Here is an 18,611-nt window from a genome sequence, read left to right on the forward strand (position 1 = left end):
GATCGGGTGTAATCAATTCCCGCCTAACCCACAGTGTGTGGTTCCCTGAACTCTATTTTGAGAAGCCCATTAAGCACAGAGCTTCAGACACACCTCAGAGAGGGCACGCAATGGCAAGTGAACACACCTAAGAGATGGCACGAAAAACACTAAAGAAAAGGCCGAATAGGGAGATAGAGAGAGAGAGAGAGAGAGAAAGTGATAGAGAGCATGATGAGGTGAGCATGGCTAAGATCATGTGGATCCCACCAAATATAAAAAAGAACTGTGCTGGCTGCCCTTGCATCATTTTGCCTGTTTTTTACCCTAAACCTGACACGGCATGATTGTGTGTGTGTGTGTGCATGTGTGCATGTGTGTGTGTGTGTACGGTAGGAAAACAGATTGCAGATCCACCGCAGCAGAATGTGTCCTCTACTGTCAGAGAGATTTACACGAGAACCTTTTCTCATCCTCTTGCAGGAATCTCTCTTGAGTGGAATCTCAACCTTCTGCCATTACAAAAGTATGTTGCGGTGATGGGTATGGTCCAGGGTTTGGTCAAATCCGGGGATGAACATGTCAGAGCGGGTTAGGCTCGATCTGCTTGGGCTCTGGATATCTGTACAGCTCAATCCTCACAGAAAATTGTCACACCACAAGACAACCAGTCCTTCTTCAGTGAGTAATAGGATAAACAAGTAAAGCAAATCTTTCTTCTGACTCATGAACGGATATAGATCTTGAAATTATGATGCATGCCATAGTGCTCTAGAAACTTTTCCCTTGGATTAGAGGAATGCACTTGGTATAGTCTTTGCCAACTTGATTTTTCTGATACTGGTGCACACCACTATGTGACACACTGCAATGCATGGGACCTAGGAGTAGACCTACAACCCCTTTACTTAACCCATTTACTCCTAAAATGCCTGCTAAAAACGCCTATAGAATCCTATGACATTCTAGACTAAATAACCTTATTTCCTGAGAGTTTTCTGAAAAAATACTAAAAATTGTCAACGTCTACCAAAATAATTAATATTTAAGCCTCTGTAGCACCTAGAAACATGAAATAAAAAGCATGCTGCGCTACGCAGCATCCAGTGGGAGATTCAATGTTGCGCTATGCAGCATCCGGCGGGAGATTCAATGTTGCGCTATGCAGCATCCGGCGGGAGATAGAATGTTGCGTCGTGCAGCATCCAGCGTGAATGGGTTAAGGCAGATCTGGACAGGTGTTACACCATGTCCTAACCGGACACGATGTGAGCGAACATTAGCAATGAAATCTGTTTAATTAGATTGTTTTCCATTGGAGTGTCCTGACTACAAGTGACGCGAGCAGCGCGACGTTTTGAGAGAACTTTTGTCGGACGCCCAGTTTCTATTTTCTTTCTTTCGCTCGCTTTGCTCTGTGATTTCGAATTAGAAGTAGGACACAATAGAAGAGCATTTAATTAAGATCATTAGAAGAGTATTTAACGGATCCAGTGTAGACAGATAACATTGACAGTCGCTCGCTCGGATCCTGTCAGTGCAGGTGTCAGTGCAGGTGTCAGTGCAGCATGGATGGGTGGGGACTGCTAGAAAGTGAGATTACACACTGTGTCTGAAAGAACTGAGTCTTATGGAAGTGAGTCAGAGCCTGGGAGGATATAGCCAACGCGACTGGTTCAATGTATTGCATGAGACGAGGGTACTCCAATCAGCAAATGTGATATAAAGTTTCCTGACTGGAATTCACATCTGCAACTTCTGTGACCACATTTGTCATCCTTTACACAGTGCTGACATAAATCAGACTAATGACATTGGCCATCACTCTGGCATTTAACTCCGCATGAAAGGCTCTCTGATATCTAATACACTGTGTTGAAGGCTAACAGATTGATGCTGGTTGACAGGGTTTGGTGGAAGAATGCCATCTGAATGCCATTGATTTCTACTAACTGATGAATGCCCCCACAACCTGTTCTGCAGCTCAATAGCTGAGAATACCACTAAACAAGGTAATGCTTCCCCTTGAACTGCCCTAACTTGGCTAAGAAACAAAAATGTATATTAGCGACAACACATTCAGACCATTAGCCTCAATGCCAAATCCATAAAAAACATATTTAGGTTGCACCAAGAATGATGCGATCTGTTCTTTGAGGAAACAAAAATTGGCACTAGATACCTGAGGTATGTGATACATTCGCAATGTGTGAGAAAATGCCTGAGTGTTGTTTTGATAAGAGACAACTGAAAATTGTGAGCATTCATGAGGTTGGCATTCGCACCCTGGCATATGCCAGAGACTGTGCAGTCAGACCAAGTCCAGACTTGGTTTCAGCTTTTTCTCATTAATCTCCATTAAAACCAAACATGCGGCCAAAAGCCTCACAAACAAGTCTGCCGCGCTAGGGACAATGTGCCCTTCTTGTCTCCAATAACAACCACTGTGAGTCAGCAGCCCGGTTCGTTCCGGAACACTGTCACACTTCCTGTCTGTCCGTCTCTTCCATAAAAGGAGCGGGGTGGTTGTGGGAGAGAAGATTCAGCATTCACATTGTCCATCCAGCCAAAGACCCGGGATCATCACGGGATCACCGGGGGAGAGGTCAGGAGGGAGAGATAGGAAAGATGGATTGGCAGACGAAAAGAAAAACAACAACTGTTGGACGGGGCAAGAACAAGAACACAAGAATGAATAGAGGGAAAATAAATGATGAATGTGGTGGGTGTGAGAAGAGAAAGCAAAGTGAGGATCGTTAGGGAGAAAGCAAAGTGAGGATCGTTAGGGAGAAAGCAAAGTGAGGATCGTTAGGGAGAAAGCAAAGTGAGGATCGTTAGGGAGAAAGCAAAGTGAGGTTGTTGGGGGGGTGGGGGGGGGGGGGGGGGGGGCACCAATGGCAGTGTTGGGAATGGAATGAAAGGCAGCGATGATTGAACCGATGTGTTAACTCGGCTCGGCCACGCCAAAGTCACTCAGGTTTATCAGCGGCGAAACGCAAATGAATCCCAGAGTGTGGCAAATGGCTCCAACGTGGTGCGGAGGAACAGAACCAGCAGCCAGGATCCACAGGCCACAATCTCCCCATTCCAGATACCAGAGGAGAGGAGTTCTTCTCGGGGGTGGTCCTCTTGCAGACATCTGGGCTGCTCCACACTAAAAAAACAGCGGGGGTGTTGGAAGGTGTTTTGACTGTGAAGGAATCATCAGATCTTCCGAATGAATGTTTTCTGCGTGTTCTGGACGACAGCAGACTGGGCAGCGATCTTGTGAGTCTCGCAGCGACTAAAAAAGAGCTGGGCTAGGGTTTCAAAAAGGCATAAACATGTGCCCTAAATTAATAAAGAGTCATTCCACGACACATTCAACATATAAAGGGCTGGGTTAAGGGGAATTAGGCCATGGCTATTCAAAGAGAAATTCAGTTAGACTGGACAGTCCACTCCAGACACAGACGCATCGCGAGAGACATAAAAAGAGAGAAGAGAAGAAAAGAGAAGAGAGGACAGAATAAGGGAAAAGAAGAGAAGAGATGAGAAGAGAAGATAAAGAGAAGAGAAGACAAGAAATAGAAAAGAGAGAAGAGAAGAGAAGAGAAGAGAAGAGAAGAGAAGAGAGGAGAGAAGAGAAGAGAGGAGAGAAGAGAAGAGAAGAGAGGAGAGGAGAAGAGAAGAGAAGAGAAGAGAGAAGAGAAGAGAAGAGAAGAGAAGAGAGGAGAGGAGAGGAGAGAAAAGAAGAGAAGAGAAGGAGAGAAGAGAAGAGGAGTGAAGTGAAAAGATAAGAGGAGACAAGAGAAAAGAGAAAAGAGGAAAGGAGAGGAGAGAAGAAAGGAGGAGAGAAGACAAGAGAAGAGAAGCCTTATGCAGGTGGCGGAGTCTCTGTGCTGTCCTGGTATTTGCTGTGGCGTCTTGAGGTCAGCACTGGTCATCTACTAACCCAGACACCTGGCGTCAGATAAATAAAGCCGCCTTTCATCCCCTCAGGCACCACGGGCACTTTTCATATGAAAATCAACCTGGCCAGGAGCACATCAGCTTCTGGGCTTCCTCCTCCTCCTGCACTGTAATCTAATAAACAAACACTGTGTGTGTGTGTGTGTGTGTGTGTGTGTGTATGTGTGCGTGTGTAGATAGATAGATGGATAGATAAGAAATTCAAGGTAAGGTGTGTGTGTGTGTGAGAGAGAGAGAGAGAAAGAGAGAGAGAGAGAGAGAAAGAGGAGAGAGAGGACAAAAGAAAACTTTTGGGGTCAACGTTTCATCTCATGTCCAATGTTTATGATTTTTAAATTCCCCGCGTCAACCGAATCCAGCCGAGTGATTTAGTGGGCTGTTGTTGCGCTTGCCAAGCCATGAACAAAGGCATTTAGTTCATTATTTGCATAACTCTGTCTGGTGAGGTCATGATATCCCTGCAGCACGATCTATGAGCTCAAGGACAGTACAATCAATCACAGATAAACCTCAAAACAACATGCGATAGTTAGAATGACATCGTAAACCCCCTGGGCCCCCTATTTAGCATAGTTGAATTAGCACTAGTATGCTGCTACTTCCTTCTTCCCTCTGCTATATGCTTTGTTTTGTGCTGACAATGAAGAGAAAATAGGATGCAGGGGAGTATTGTTGCGCTCAGATGATCTAGAGTTTAGCCAGGTGCGTTTAAACCAAGAGTTGAAGAGAGAGAGAGGAGTAGTTCGCACACTGAAAGAAATGACTTAAACAAAGTCTACAGAAAGAGTTTTTTCATTTAATTTTGGGAGCAAGAGCAGACGTTTCAGCCGTCCGGCTATTCTCAATGCTCACAGTGAAGAGAAAATAAAAATCATATTAGGGACCCAAATAAATAAAAAGATATTATATAATTTGAGGGCTGGGCTCTATCACCACTATTTTATTTTACTTTGTATGACATATTTTGAAGTCCACTAAGAATACAAGGAACAGAAAACTAAGACATGATCGATATGGTACGATCCCATAAGACCAGGTTCCGAACACAGACAGGAGCCAGAATGCATCTCAGTGTGTGCAGAGCAGCAGCGTCTGGGAAAGTCATCAGCGGTGGGGTTATGCTGATCACTTTGGCCTGGCCCTCACTGAGCTGTCAGAGTCTCATACTACTAAAACAAACAAACAATGCTGGTGTCCTCTCTCTCTCTCTCTCTCTCTCTCTCTCTCTCTCTCTCTCTCTCTCTCTCTCTCACACACTTTTTTTCTCTTATTTTCCCACTCTTCTCTCTCCCTCTCTCTCCTCTCTCTCTCTCTCTCTCTCTCTCTCTCTCTCTCTCTCTCCCTCTCTCTCTCTCTCTCTCAGTCTCATGCTCCTCATGCTCCTAGTTCTCTCTTTATCTCCTCTCTCTCTCTCTCTCTCCAGTCTCTCTCTCAGCTCTAGTTCTCTCTTTATCTCCCTCTCTCTCTCTCTCCCTCTCTCCCTCTCTCTCAGTCACGCATGCTCTAGTTCTCTCTTTATCTCTCTCTCTCTCTCCCTCTCTCCCTCTCTCTCTCAGTCTCTCTCTAGTTCTCTCTTTATCTCCCTCTCTCTCTCTCTCTCTCTCCTCTCTCTCAGTTCTCTCTCTAGTTCTCTCTTTATCTCCCTCTCTCTCTCTCTCTCTCTCTCTCTCTCTCTCTCTCTCTCTCTTTCTCTCCTCTCTCTCTCTCTCTTCTCTCTCCCTCTCTCTCTCCCTTCTCTCTTCTCTCTTTTCCTCTCTCTCCCTCTCCCTCTCTCTCTCAGTCTCTGCCTCTCTTTATCTCTCTCTCAGTCTTTCATGCTCTAGTTCTCTCTTTATCTCCCTCTCTTATCTCACCTTCTCTCTCTCAGTCACGCATGCTCTAGTTCTCTCTTTATCTCCCTCTCTCTCTCTCTCTCTCTCTCTCTCTCTCTCAGTCACGCATGCTCTAGTTCTCTCTTTATCTCCCTCTCTTAGTCACCTTCTCTTCTTTCCTTTCCCTTCTCTGTGCCTCTCTTTCCCTCTCTCATTATCCCTCTTTTGCCCCAACTTTATATCTCTCAAACTCTCTGTCTTTCTCTCCCCCAACACTGCTCACACTTCCAACAATCCCCCCCGAAGTCTGGGAGAACATGGCAGAGGTTTCGGCCAATCGCAGAACAGCGGCCAAGAGCAACAGTCTGGCACATGCCATACGTCTGAGTGACGGAGAGGCTTCAGAGACCGGGCCGCCCGCATCACTCATCAGAGGCCCAGACAAGCCCCCCCCCATCCTCCTCCTCCTCCACTAATACCACCTCCTCCTCCTACCCCAATCCCACCTCCTCCTCCTACCCCAATCCCACCTCCTCCTCCTACCCCAATCCCACCTCCTTCTCCTACCCCAATCCCACCTCCTCTTCCTCCTCCCCCAATTCCACCTCCTCCTCCCCTAATACCACCTCCTCCTCCTCCTCCTACCCCAATCCCACCTCCTCCTCTTCGTCCTCCTCATCCTCCTCTCCCTCCACGGGCCTTTCCTGCCCTGGGGCTCCCCAGGAAAACCACCAGCAGCAGCCTGACTCTGGCTGACAGAAGTGAAGGTCTGGGGGGGTCAGGGGGGGTGAAGGAGTGGGGCGGAATGGAGCGGTTAGCTCGCTTGATGGTGTCCGCTGGTGGGTGCATCAGCGGTGAATCACCCCAGCGAGACGCCTCGCTCACGCTCGCGGGGCAGAGAGTTCAGAAGCGGCTAATGAGGGGGCTGCTGCGCTGAAGCTCACAGGTGCCGCCGACGAGTCCGCTGAGCTCAGAGCAGCTGGGGAATCGCCCAACACAGGGGAGAGGGGGAGAGGGAGAGAGGGAGAGAGAGAGAGAGAGTGAGAGAGAGAGAGAGAGAAGAGTGGAAAATAAGAGAGAAAATAAGTGGAGAACAAGAAAAAGACACAGTGAGAAGTCTGTCCTGTAGATGTGTAGACAGGCTGCTGAGCTGAGCAGGTTGTAGCACACACACACACACACACACACACACACACACACACACACACACACACACACACACACACACACACACACACACAAACAACAGTTGAGGTGTCCAAAAGACTGAAGGACTTATTTTTAGTAAGCCAAGAGGACTCATTAAGATTCTTCTTGCTATCCGCTGGTGAGTTAAACTTTTAAGACATTTCTTTGAACTTACTTGCTTCTACTTAAGGTGTTTCATGGCCAACTTAACGAGAAGCTCCGTGGCCAGATTCAGCCGCATAATATGGTATATTTCTTCTTCCGTCCGAATAAATATTTCTCTACGAAGAGATCTGCTGTAAAGATGGAGAGGATTCTGTATACAGTAAAACTCTGAAGTGCTATAAAACAGGAAACAGGACCATAAAGGGGACTATGACTTCTCCAGTGTGACTTACTAAAAACATTCAAAACATTCAAAACTACTGTAGTTGGGCAGAGTTACTTACTTAGTAAATGTCAGGTCAAGAGTTCAGGTCCGATTCGGAATAAGCCATGTGGGAATTTCAGACAAATCTGTTTCATAGGAATACTACTATGAAGACTGTAAGCACTCAGAGGAAGGCTGTCTTGCACCCCCTGTACACACACAATCACAAACACACAGCCACACACACACGCACACACACTCACACACACACGCTGACACACACACACACACATAAACACACACACACACACACACACACACACACACACACACACACACACACACACACACACACACACACACAAACACACGTGCAGACTCACACACGAAAAGCAGATGTTTCATAATGTCTCTCCCAGGTTTTATGAATGTGTCTCAGGGTAGCCAGCCAAGGACTAGTACACTAGAGAGCTGAATAATTAAAACCATAGAGAAGGCATGTTTCAGAACCTATACCTGGATTCAATGAAAGACAAAAAACCTTCCAACATGTAACCCCCCCCCCCCCCCCACCACCACTAAAATAAACTCTGAAGAATCTTTCAGTGCATCTACACTCAAAGGAGAGGATTGGACTCAACAAACATTTCCCCATCAGCATTGCGCCTGAGGCAACCTTAGAGTGTTGACAACTAATATGTACTTATGGCATCTCCGGGGTTGAATTACGATGTGATGAGAGATGTACCTGGGAAATGCTGGAGTGGCCCTGGGGATCCCGGGCAGATGATAACACGGAGTGGACCGAGAGAGAACATAACATGGCGCTCATTAGGGTGAGGGAATCACACAGAGGCAGGCTCCCTGTGGTGTTCACATTGAAAGGCTGAGCAGTGTATGTTCCATAGTAATGCAGATACAGCACCCACACACACAGAGACACACATACACACACACACGAAACACGACTCACACATGCACACACACATACACATACAAACACACAAATACAAAATACACACACAAACACACACACACACACATACATACAAAGACACGAATACACAAGACACACACACACACAGACAAACACACAGACACACACAGACACACACACACACACACACAAACACACTTCCAAACACACAAATACAAGACACACACACACACACACACACACACACACACACACACACACACACACACACACACACACACATACACACCCAGTCTCAGTTGCAGAAAATGAACAGGTGCTTGGCGAGCTGACTAGTTTGCTCCACTGACTAAGCGGTGACCTGATGTGTAGAGTTGCACAGTGTGAGGGGGAAGCCATTGGAGAGTGAGAGATACAGAAGGTAAAAAGAGGAAGAGAAAGAAAGACAGAACACATAAACAGCCAGATGAAAAAAGGAAGATAAAGGAATGTATTCAATGGCGTGTTGTTTTCAAGGGAGTTAACCTCCCAAATGGCCGTAAATGGTTGCTGTGGGCATGTCTGTGGACACACACACACACACACACACACACACACACACACACACAACGACACATACACACACAAACACACACTCCCAAATGGCTGTAGATGGTTGCTGTGGGCATGTCTGTGGACATACACACACACCGACACACACACACACACACCGACACACACACACACACACACACACACACACAACACACACTCCCAAATGGCGGGAGCTGGTTGCTATGGGCATGTCTGTGGACGCACACACACCGACACACACACACACCGACACAACACACACTACCAAATGGCCGTAGCTGGTTGCTATGGGCATGCCTGTGTGGACACACACACACACACACCACACACACACCACACACACACACACACACACACACACACACACACACACACACACCGACACACACACACACACACACACACCGACACAACACGCACTCCCAAATGGCCGTAGCTGGTTGCTCTGGGCATGCCTGTGGACACACACACACACACACACACACACACACACACACACACCGACACAACACACACTCCCAAATGGCCGTAGCTGGTTGCTCTGGGCATGCCTGTGGACCGAGCAGCAGAGGGGTCACGGTGGCATGTGGGTGGGGGGCAGCGGCACAGCGCGTGACGTGGCAGGTCAGCGTGACGGACATGCCACAGAATGCCTTTTCGCCGTGGCCCGCTCTAGGCCGTGCAAAAGCACCCATGGCGACCGACGCTGACCAAACGGAGGACAAGAGAGAGACAAAGGAGTCTTGTTTCTGAATACTGACGCACTGAGTCACCAATCAGCACCAGAGCGCACCCTCACTAAGTCCCTGCCTGCCCGGGACAGCAGGACTCCTCCAACAGCAGCCATTATGGAGCCACCTGGCCTGTCTGGGAATTCATGGTAGCTCAGGACAAAATAACTATTAGGCGCCTCTGGAAAACAGCTAGGCTATTTGGCACAGACAAAGGAATCATTCATCTAGACTAGAGAAGTCATCCAACTTCAAATGAGAGAGCTCACCTTGGAGAACCTTTAAACGGAACTTTAACCTCCCCTCTCCATAGACAAAGGAATTGAGGAACCCATCATTTTTTCCCCATAAAAACTATTTTCTGTGTACTTCTAGCGTACTTTATTTCACAACACATGTATTGTATAAATACACAATAAACCAAGCGAGCAGTACTCTTTGGCTGCGTTGTGGTTAATGTACTGTACATCCAGGCATCTGCAGTGTGGGGGCGGCAGAGCAGAAGAGAGCTCTGAATCAGCGCTTCATTCTGACACCTTCAGGTGGTCTGCGTTGTGTGGCTGCATCTGGGACGACGGAGATGCTTCAGAGGAGCGAGGGAGACGAGGACGCCCTGGACCGACTGACCACCCAAGCTGGACACAATGGAAGATAAGGATGCGGTAGATGGGTCTCTGGGCTGTCTCAGGATTGAGGAGATACAGCTTTGTGGTTCGGCAAGTGTGTGTGGGAATGTATGCTTGCATGCTCTGTGTGTGTGTGTGTGTGTGTGTGTGTGTGTGTGTGTGTGGGAATGTATGCTTGCATGCTCTGTGTGTGTGTGTGTGTGTGTGTGTGTGTGTGTGTGTGTGTGTGTGTGTGTGTGTGTGTGTGTGTGGTTTGGCAAGTGTGATGCTGGGTGTGTGCATGCGTGTGCTTGTGTGTGTGTGTGTGTGTGTGGCTGTCCCAGAGTTCAGAAGTTACAGCTATACGGGTGGCTCCTGCAAGTGTCTGTGTGACTGTAATCCAAAGCGACTTACATTCGAATAACATTCAAGCTACAATGCAGAGGAGACCTTAGGAAGCAATTAATACTATGTTAATGCAGCTAATACTACATCACTGTAATGTATATTATGTAGGCTTTGCATATGTGTGTGTGTGTGTGCATGTGTGTGTGTGTGTGTGTGTGTGTGTTTGTGTGCGTGACAGCAGCCAAATAAACAAAAAACAAAGCTAGCTTTTCCATGGCTGTTGGAGTGACCTTTTGAACCACAGCTCTGGAGTTTGTAGTTGATGATCATTCCCCCGCAGCATCCAGTTAAAGAGTAACACTTTCTCAAGCCAGCAGAAAAGGTCAACAAAAGTAGAAAAATCTGACTGTGCCTGCTCAGCTGGAAAATATTCAGAGGGTTCTAATTTTAGCTAAAACAAAAAGATTGACAGATGCGAGACTGGGAGAAACATGGTGTTTTTCTTTGACCTTCTAGGAGCACTGGCAGACAGGCCAGCCACACCAGAGAAGCTCATAAATATGACACACGAACACACACACACACACATACACACACACACACACACAAAATACATGCTTACATCTCTATGAAACTCGCTCACCCACATGCACAGGCACACCCACTGTGAAACACACACACACACACACACTCCAGTCCTAATTAAACTGAGTCTCTTGACATCCGGATGCACACAGCCTCTGACACAAACACACACACACACACACACACACACACACACACACACCACACACATAGCACCCCCCCCCCCTTCCCCCTCTGCAGAGTAAAGGGGTTCCTTGTACCTCAAAAACTGAGGTATGGTATTTATTCATTTATTATCGTCCTCCTTCTTTGCTCTGTCTGTTGTTCTGTTTTCTTTTATTTATCTGTAATTATTATCAATCAGTTTCTTGAAATAGTTGATGTTGGAAATTAATAATAATTAAAAAAATACCTGAAATGCTTTTAAATGTAGAATGCTATTCTGGACGGCACCCTTTTCCCTTAATGTGTGACGCTTCCCTGAAATGTGAGAGAGCCAGTTGTGTCGTGTCAAGACCCCCATCCCCAACCCAACCCAAACTCTGGGGTACTTGAAAACCACTTCACACACTGTCTTCCCCCTCCCACGCTTCCCCTGGACCCCAGCTGGCTGTAAACGGGTGAATGAAGATTGAAGAAGCAGGCGGCTTTTTAAAAGCTGACATTGGCAGAGGCCTACTAAGAGCAGAGAGGGGCACCAAAAACCACAATGCATTCACAGACAGATACTGGAACCCTCAGACAAGACGGGGGGGGGGGGGGGGGGGGCAGGAGGAGAGTGTGGGACAGCGAATGCTGCTGCTGTCTATTTCTGCCTTTTCTCGTGTCTTACATGGACCCAAACAAAGAAGAAGCAGAAGAGAGAGAGAGAAGAAGAGAGAAGGGAGAGAGAGAGAGAGAGAGAGACAAGAGAGAGAGAGAGAGAGAGAGAGCACAAGAGAGAGAGAGGGAGCACAAGAGAGAGAGAGAGAGAGAGAGCACAAGAGAGAGAGAGCAAGAGAGAGAGAGAGAGAGAGAGAGCACAAGAGAGAGAGAGAGAGAGCACAAGAGAGAGAGAGAGAGAGAGAGAGCACAAGAGAGAGAGAGAGAGAGAGAGAGAGCACAAGAGAGAGAGAGAGAGAGAGCACAAGAGAGAGAGAGAGAGAGCACAAGAGAGAGAGAAAGAGAGAGAGCACAAGAGAGAGAGAGAGAGAGAGCACAAGAGAGAGAGAGAGAGCACAAGAGAGAGAGAGAGAGAGAGAGAGCAAGAGAGAGAGAGAGAGAGAGAGAGAGAAAGAGAGAGAGAGAGAGCACAAGAGAGAGAGGGAGCACAAGAGAGAGAGAGAGCACAAGAGAGAGAGAGAGAGAGAGAGAGCATGAGAGAGAGAGAGAGGGAGCACAAGAGAGAGAGAGAGAGAGCACAAGAGAGAGAGAGGGAGCGTGAGACGGAGAAGGGATGCCTGACCCTGCCGCTGAGTGACGGATAATAGCGAGAGAGGACGTGAAGAAAAGATGTGTGTGATGTAGCCTATCGCCTTTGATACACGCCAAGGGCTCTGTGCTTGCCGTACACTGATGCGGGTCACTTCCACCCAGTCTCCTCGGGGCATGCTGAAAGGCGGAGTGCTTATAAGTGCCCTTCTTCCTGGCAGACCTGGAGGGGTGAAGCGGATAGGTGTGTGTGTGTGGGGGGCTGGGGGCTGAGCTGAGTGTAAGTGCCTTCATGGTTCCTTGACAGGCACTTATAGACTCCTGTTGCAGAATGTAAGTAAATCTGCTACAGGGCATCGAGTTACTATACAGGCAAATTGTTTGGGCACAGATTTAAAGCCATCTGTCTGTCATTGGAGCATACCCTCTAAATATATATCTAAATGTGTGGTTCTCTGTGTGTGTGTGTGTGTGTGTGTGTGTGTGTGTGTGTGTGTGTGTGTGTGTGTGTGTGTGTGTGTGTATGTGTGTGTATGTGTGTGTGTGTGTGTGTGTGTGCTCTCTGTATAAGAAAGACTTTCAAAGCACACTTTCATAGCAAATCACAGCGTTATCTGAGCTCGGCCTCCTTTTGGCTGTACTCTGGCGTTAATGGATATCACAAGTGCTTAATATAAGATTAGGACTTTGTTCCTACACGACTGGAATTCATGAGAATCCCACTTTGCACAGACATGTAGGACTTTCCACTACCTACTAGCAGTCATCTAATGAACACCATATCATACAGCACACATACACATACACCTGCAGGATCAAAGTGATGTGCACGCTAAAAGCCCACTAAATCAAGGAATAACTTGAGACAGTCTAACGTTGAATAAAACCTAATACCCATCCGAGTTGAGCTTCGCATGTCAGCATTTGCTCTCACTAGCCTTCCAGATGAATGGGAGGATGGCTCTCCTTTCCCCAAGCAGACCTGAAACTGCTGGCCAAATGTGGACGGCTTCTTGGATACAGAGTGCCTGTCACATCGTAAAATTCTTTTATTAAAGCAAGGCGCAAGCCATCTGAGTTAGCCTGCATGTCTCTCACAGTTTCAGACACACACACACACACACACACACACACAAGCACAAGCACAAGCACAAGCACAAGCACAAGCAGCCAGAAAGGACGCTGTTATTTGATGGAACTTGTATGAGGCCAGATTTCCATAAAGAATGTCCTCAGCTCAGAGTTTATATAACACACAGTTTGACGTGCGAGAGACGTATTCAAGGTTTTCACTGCAAGGCTCACAAATGTTTAAGAAATGATTCAATACAGCACAAAAAAAATCAGTCAGAAAGATTAATATAAACCATTTGATATAACCAAAATAGCAATTAACATTGTATCCATCGTCAATTTATGACTACAATTGTAAATAATGTTGAGAACTAGGCTACAGCCTGTCAAATATCTCATCATTGTTTTAAATATCTCGAAATTGTTTCCAATGAAGTTGAGGAAATCTTTTGTAACTCAAATCTCCCACCTCTCCCTCTTGCTCAGCAAGAGCTGCACAGATCTGATGGCTAGTATTTGAGAAGGGCCTGTGCTGACTCTCTTCGCCTCATAGCATGCGTCTGATTCCGACATGCACACAGAGACCCCATCTTACGAGCACAGCCTGGAGCGCTTTGGGGTCGGTGGGACTTCTCTTCCTGCACCTGTCCAAATCCATCCTGTTCTCTCAGGCTCCTGGGGCCAGGGGGGACTGAGGTTGGACTTAAAGCATTAGCCCGGCTTATGGTGGGAGGACCTTCACTGGATCTTCACACATCCCATGAATCACCATTCTGGCACAATAGATTTCGTACACTTGTACTCGCAAAACAGGGGAAGCAGGAGGATACCATCTGACAAGGGTTTGGGATCAGAGACAGATATGGGACAAAAAACATTGCTTGAAGCAGACGAGAGGCGCCATTTCCATATTTTTTTTTGGAAAAGCAGCTTTTTACTCGCGGAGAGAGAACAAAAAAATAAGAGTTAGAGAGTCCAGAAATCAATGTGGTTTGAAACGAGCTGATGGAATCAATACATTCTAAATTTTGCTGAACTGACGGGAAAAATACTTTTGTGTGTGTGTGTGTGTGTGTGTGTGTGTGGGGGGGGGGTTTGGATGGAATTCTCCAGAACGTTCCGTTTCCAGAGGGGCATTCCAAGTGGTTCTACTTCAACAGCTACCACTCCAACACACTGCATGTGCCAGCCTTCACTGACACTCCTCATGACAACTGCTGCCAGGCAAAGCCAAAAAACACCCCAGGGTCGCTTATCATACGAGAACTACGGACAGCTCTGAACTAGAAGAAAGAAGAAGAAGAAGAAGAAGAAGAAGAAGAAGAAGAAGAAGAAGAAGAAGAAACAGCACCAACCCATTATTTTCCCATTCGGAGTGTTCTGCTGTGGCGAAGCACTTGCATTTGATGTTTCATTGAACATCCATCACAGGCACCCATTACTACTGGATTACAGGCCGCAGCGCAGCAGGGCTGATTTGGGGTCTGTTTTTGCTCATTACTTAGTGCTTAAAGCTTCTTAAATCTGTCACTGTTGGGACCGGATGAGGGAGAGAGACGGCAGTGCAGAGCAGAGCATGGCAGGGGGAAGGACCATGTGGGTACTTTACAGCGTATTTACCACGGTGTACGGAGGAGGTTTCGCACTGCTGGGATCGCAGGTGCAAGTCCTGTCATTTACAAAAGCACATTGACATAGTGCAGAGGCGGTGTTCACGTGTGCGGTTGAGTAACGTCAGTCTTTTGCAACGCTTGTTCTACTCAAAGAAATGTGGCATCTATTCCAGGAAAACAGAGATGTTGAAATTCCTCAAGGGTTAAAAAACCCTTTATCTCTCTCTCTCTCACACACACACACACACACACACACACACACACACACACACACACACACACACAAGACCATACAACAAATGGACTCTGGATTTTTAAAGGGCTATGCGTGCGTGCGTGCGTGCGTGTGTGCACGCGCGTGTGTGTGTGTGTGTGCTCTAACTTGCTCTAAAGATACTCCCTGATTGTTCTGAAGATAGTTTGAAGATGACCTAACATGACATTTTTTGCCCCAGTGAATAGGTGTAAGCTTTTTGACTCAGGCCTGGGGAGAGTCTATCAGAAGCCCAGCCTGAAGAAGGACCCTAGGCAGCTGTGCTCGGAGTGGCTTAGTAACGCTAGGTTAGCATTGCGCAAGTATCTCTGAGGGACCCCAAAACACAGCCCGGCTTTCTTCTTAACGCAATGTTATCTTAAAAGTAAACCGAGATATTGGTGGAGTGGGACGTTATTTTTTTCTACATCCGAGGAAAAGAACTGGGAGTTTCAGGTTTGATGATTTTTGCAGATTCACTGCGCAAACAGCCAGTATTAAACAGAAAGAGAACAGAGAAAAAAAATGAAAAAAAGAATGTTCCATAGAACCAGCGCAGTGGTGTTCCTGCTCGACTGTTTTCCGACCTCGGAATCTATGATGATGATTGCACACAAGCTCTCCAGTACCTGCTGGACCGCCCCAGGGATTCTACACATCGGCTCCACCGCACTGAACGATCGGACTAGGGAAAATGTGAGAATCCCACATCCCTCTTTGAAAAGCCTTTTTACTGTCCTCTGATTTATCCGCCCCAAAGGCCTGGAATGCCTTTCGGGGGCCATCCTCAGCATATGCTAACACAGGGGTCAGAAGTCGAAGGCAAAATCAGATGGCCTTGACGATGTCTTATTTTGTGCCCGTCAGCAGAAATTGTATCATAAATCATCGTAAAGAGGTCCTGTCACCGTACCTGACCAGGAAAAGACCCATTTGTAGGAAGAGCAAAGGTCAGCAAGTCCTCAAAAGTAGTTTTAACTTTCTAATGGTGAAGGCCTACACAGCTTCTGTGGTAAATAGACAACCTATTTCAGGCTTTTTGTGACCTTTAATAAATCTTCTCTATCTCTCTCTCTCTCTCTCTCTCTCTCTCTCTCTCTCTCTCGCTCGCTCTCTCTCTCTCTCACACACACACACACACACACACACACACACACACACACACACACACACTTACACCAGAATCACAAGAAATCTCCATAGCCTTGTACAAACTCCACTACTTCAAGCGGTAATGGCTCTCTGATGTGCACTTCAGATCATAATGGAAACGCTATGAGCTCACAAACACACGCCAGGCTTCTGCTTGTGTGCGGCTGCAGTGATAACCAGACAAAGGACGCAAAACAGACTCAAAAAGGCCAAAGCACAGAAGGATAAAGGCTCAGGGCAAGACGAAACTAGCTGTTTAATGAATGTCTTTTTATTGAGTTGGCATTCCACATTCTTAAGTATGAGAACGCAACTCAGGAATAACATCTATGTTTATCTTTCATTGCTGCATACTTCCTGGGGGAGAGGCAACACATACCTGTACACAGAGGGAGCTTGTGACCAACAAATGTCCTTAAAAATGTCAATGAACTGCGATGAAGTTGACCATATTAGCATAGGGTCACCTCACCAGCAAGGCCTGTTTTTGTCCAATTGAGGGAAAAGTATCAGATTTTCATGGCACTGGAACTGACTGTGATTAGGACTAAGGACTACAGGGTCTCCCAGAAAACTAATTAAATGAATAATTCTAATTAGTAATCCAGGTTTTGCCTGAACAAACTTGAGTAATCTGACAATAAATTAGGGACAATACAAAACAGAGAGTCAAACATTATGCTGTGAAATGTCAGTTGTCATGGCTCTTGGGAAATCACTGAATTTCTATTACTGGCTACATTGACAGTTGTGAAGAGGCCAAAGACGACAACATTCCCGCCTAACCCACTAAATGCCTGATTCACAGATTCCAAAACTCAACGAGGGGCAATTTATAGTTCAAATCCAAACACATTAGACTGAGTGCTGCCGGCGTAAATGACAAGCTACGTCTTTTAAACGCCTCGGGTTTTGAATACCGCTCCTCTCGAAGTTAATAAGCCCCCCACTTCTGCACAGGAGTGAGCCAGAAGCCCCAGTCCGCTGGAGTGGGGGGGTTTAGAGAGATGTCTGAGGAAACCACACACCCGGCCGCACGCTGTTGTGCTTGGCCTCCTCTTGCTCTCCGTGCTTGAGGAACCAGAGGCGGGAGAAGGAGGTACGATCTGCTCCTCGCAAAGCCGCAGAAGAACGCGGTGAAGGGGAAAAAAGAGCACACAGAGGAAAGGGAAGGAGAACGGGAGTAAAACGAAGCGAAAAAAGAGACTTGTTTTGCCCTCAATGACACCCAGAGGCCTGTGGGGATCTCTGAGCGTTCAGTGATGTTCTCTCGCCTGCTCTGCGTGTGACCGCACTGCCGTTCCAGCCATGCCTTTTATAGTGGAGGTATGATATATGTGTGTGGAGAGGAACTACGCATACATGTGTTTATTGGCTGTGTTTTCGCACATTTCGAAGGCGAAATACAGCGCAAGCTCTAACAACAACAGGGTCGACAGAGGGACACAGTAAAGCGGAGGCCAAGATGCACATTAACTTTTAAAGGCCATGATGTTTACTCCTCACTGAATGAAACAAAAACCTCACATTTACTGACGTAGGGCTTTGTCCAAGTATGTAAACAAGATCTAATGTCCTCGCTGTTGATTTTAGACATGCAGTATGCTTTCTAAAGCTCCGTATCCAGGGAAGGAAATCCCATTTCATTGTGTGTGTCTGTATGGTATAACAGAGGGGAAAAAAACTCTTGGTGCTACAAGCTTTGGTTGAGCCTGTCTGTAGACCTTAATTATATTTATCTTGCAGTCATGCTTTTACTATGAAATGTTTGGTTTCCTTGATAGGCTCCATGTGTGGACAAGTTTGAAGCACTTTTCATAGCGCATGGCTTCTAGTCTATGATACAGTGTAGGCCATTCATTTAGTGGGGTGACACAAAGGGTAAAAATATTCTTCAAAAAGGAGTGTGAACCTCTTTTTGAAGAATATCCTGACACATTTATGTCCTGCACCTGGAATATGCACAATGACCTCTTCTAACCGACCTTCCCTATTCTCACAGCTGTACTGCTGGTTGTGTGATTTCCTCGT

The 18,611-nt window shown here is 46.7% G+C and overlaps 1 protein-coding gene across 2 annotated transcripts in view; it reads right to left on the bottom strand.

The window, feature by feature from the left end:
• Positions 1-18,611, bottom strand: part of pdlim5b (PDZ and LIM domain 5b) — an 80,423-nt gene that overhangs the window by 31,988 nt on the left and 29,824 nt on the right. The window lies entirely within an intron of this gene.

The sequence above is a fragment of the Alosa alosa genome, chromosome 23, assembly GCF_017589495.1.
Source record: "Alosa alosa isolate M-15738 ecotype Scorff River chromosome 23, AALO_Geno_1.1, whole genome shotgun sequence".
Classification (NCBI taxonomy): Eukaryota; Metazoa; Chordata; class Actinopteri; order Clupeiformes; family Clupeidae; genus Alosa; species Alosa alosa.